A 3333-nucleotide genomic window follows, 5' to 3' on the forward strand; every position below is an offset into this window, starting at 1 on the left:
CCCTGAGGGCGGGGGGCCGTGAGGGCGGGCTCCTGCGGCGCGCCGAGGCAGGCGGACTGTCAGCAGGTGCGGGCGGGGCCGGGGCACAATGCCCGCGGTGCGTGAGGCGGCGGCTCCAGCGGGGCTCGATCCCAGTGCGGGCACACGGCAGGAAAAGCCGGGCCCCGCCGAGGGCAGCGAAGAATCGGGCGGGCGGGACTGCCGGCACCTGCCGCACGCCAGCATCGCGGCTTTTCAGCGTTCCCCTGCATGGGAGGCACCACTGAATATATTGGGTATCAAATCCGGTCAGCTTCTGGAGCGCCTGGTTCTGTTACAGAGACCTTTTAAATTGTATGACTTTTCCGGGCACCGAAATTAATCATTTCATACGGATTTTGGGTTCTTTAAAGCAATGCTGAAAATACTCAGCGCTGGCCAACTCATAGGCACATCCTTGACAAATGCAYCGTTTGATGCTGTGCATGTGTGAGAACCAAATTATAGGCCCATGTTCCTGTTTTAGTTTAGTAATCCGTGTAGGTAGGACCACAGGCAAATAAGATACCGTCCCTTACCTTTCCCCCACTGGGATCRGTGGCAGTCTCCCATGAATTGTTTTCCGAAGAAGCAATGGCAGTAATGGCACAATAACATTGTGTTAGGCAGGATTCTGATGTGTTTTTAGAGAGTGTTTATTACACCAAAACTATGATAGCCTTAAGGCAGTGCAAAGATCCTTGTTGATTTCACAAATTACCTTTTTTGGTCTTTGTCAGCTACAGTTCCAAAGATATTTCTGTGTTTTTGTTAGCTAGTTAAACAATTTTAATCTCTTAAAATGGATAGAACTTTCATGTTGGGGTCTGTTTTTCGCTTAAAAAGGGAAAAAGGACCCTCACAGACACATATCACTCCAATATAGTTGTTCACASTAACAAAACAGTATATATTTTAGCTAGAAAATGTAATATACATAATTTGTCATTTGCAGGATGTGAAATGATGTCTTCTCCACTCTTGTCAGCAGGACACAGAATTGAAATTGACACATACATAAAATTATTAGGAACTCTGTAAATACAGCCTTTCTTATTGAAAGAGTCTGTTTTTTTAAGGCCTGATTCTTGTGATCACAAGTGTTTCATTATGGCTTGAATATATAAATGTATAATCACATGAATTAGGATTTCTAGTTTAAGTYCTTAGTCACAGCAGAGTCACACTGGAAAACAGTAATTTAAAGCTGGACTAAAAAGTTGTATCTTGTTGACAGCCACTTGAGYATTAACTAGTTCCAAAGAATTTACCCATAAACTAAGAACACCTCTGCCTTCTGAATTCCTGATGTCCTCTGTTAAGGTTGACTTAATTTCCCTTGCCTTGCTTTTGATTTTGAATGCAATTACATGCATTGCCTGAAAAACACCTTCTCACATGTATCCTCTGCATGTCCTCCATGAAGAGATTTCTTCAAGTATGCTGAGAGCCTCCAAAGAGGTGCAAGTATTCACTGGAGARGTAATCATAAAGCAGGAGTGTGTGCACAAAGCTGCACATTTGTCAACAGTTAGATTAGAAGCAGATACCGAGGAAAATCTCAGGTTTTTAAGAATTTGTATTGTTTATGTGGTTGGATCAGCAGATGGCAAATATGACAGAGTATAAACATTATGTAATTCTTCTTGGGAAAATAAAATCTCAAGACTGTGCTGTAATTGAAATGATCGTCCAGAAAGCTGTTGAAGAACAGTATGGAGAATCAGGATAGAAATATCAATGGAGCAGATGCATGCACTAGCCAGCAAATCCAGAAAGATTTTATGAATGCAGCAAGGCTCAAAACCCACCAGCCTAGCCCAAAAAACACCTATGAAGACCAAACAGAAGGTTTAGTTTCATTTACAAATAGGGCAGAACGAAGTTATTCTATCCTTTTGAAAAGTTAGAAGGAATGTAAGCAGCACTATTTAATGGAAGGGTTAAACATGAATAAATTATAAAGACTGCTGAAGAGAAGAATTGAGAACATGGGCTGGTCTGTTTCCAGAGATGAAATCGACAGTGGACTGTAGTAAGAAAAAGAAGCATCTAGAGTGAGTTGAATGTAAATGGTCAAACCCATTAATTAGATTAACTGGACTCCTTAATTTTAAAAGCCTTACTTTTTTGCTTCTGGTGATATCAGGACAACAGTGTGGAGTTTTAGAAGTTGTATGTATGATAAGTAAGTGAATTAGACTTACTTAGTAGAAAGTAGAAACATAGTTTTATATTTGCAGTATAAAGCTGCAAATGAGAAGCTGCAGATGAGAAAAATAATTCGTAAACCAGCTAAGAGGTCTTTCAAAACATTGCATGCTTTTTGAGCAGTGATGTTCCATATCACAGCAGAATTTTGATTCTGTGATTTCAGTATTTGTGAAGACATTTTAAGTTATGACCACTGCAGCTGTCAGTGTCTAAGTGGCATCACACCTTCAATCTCAAAATTTCTCTTAACACAACATATGCTTTACCTTCTGTTTTCTTCCATTTTCTAAAATACCAGAGAGAGCACTTAGCCTACCTAGAAATTCTTTCAGTGGTTTGTCATTTGAAAGGACTGGGAGTGACTGTAAAATGCAGGGAGTTTCCTTAATGTTTTTACAATGCAACTATCACTCGGCTTTGTTCTCATATCAGGATGACAACTTCTTCATTTCTTCCTCATGCAGCCTCCCTGACTTAAAGGCAAATACAATGAGTGCTTGTTAACATTCCATGACTTTCCTCTCTCTGTTTTCAAGCAGAAACATGGAAGGGAGTATGAAAAACTGAGTTGCAGGTATGAAAAAGAAACCACTAAATCTGTGATATTAAAAAATAGTTGTGTAGAATAGCAAGCATATCAACATCGTATTTCAGGACTATGTATTAACAATTCTCTCACGTAAAGATATAAGGAAGACCTAAGATCCCAATTAGAAATTTTGAGGGATATTCTGAGACAGAGCACAAAATGCTAGAATAAACCATCAGTTCTTTTTGACAGCAGAAAATAAATTARCATTAAATAGGCCTGATTATTATTCTAATTTTCGTGAAGGCTGCCCAAGAGAAAGTAGTGTTTTTCATGCATCTGGGTGGCAAGTGTTTTTCAGTCTTGATAGTGTGTTTTGCTCTTTACAGTGTATATCTATAGCATAAAAAACAAGCTGTGTTTCAAGCCATGAGCTCTTGAGGCCAGGCATGAATGCCCACCATGTCCTGGTTCCCTGCCAAGGTGAAAAYCAGCTGCAAGTCAGTCCTCCTCTGAAGCCCTCCTCAGGGATAGACTCAGCAGGTAGATGGCACAGTGGACATGTCCTCGGT

Source organism: Malurus melanocephalus, unplaced genomic scaffold (genome assembly GCF_030028575.1).
Source record: "Malurus melanocephalus ecotype Western Australia unplaced genomic scaffold, MMel_1.1 scaffold_16, whole genome shotgun sequence".
In the NCBI taxonomy this organism is placed as follows: domain Eukaryota; kingdom Metazoa; phylum Chordata; class Aves; order Passeriformes; family Maluridae; genus Malurus; species Malurus melanocephalus.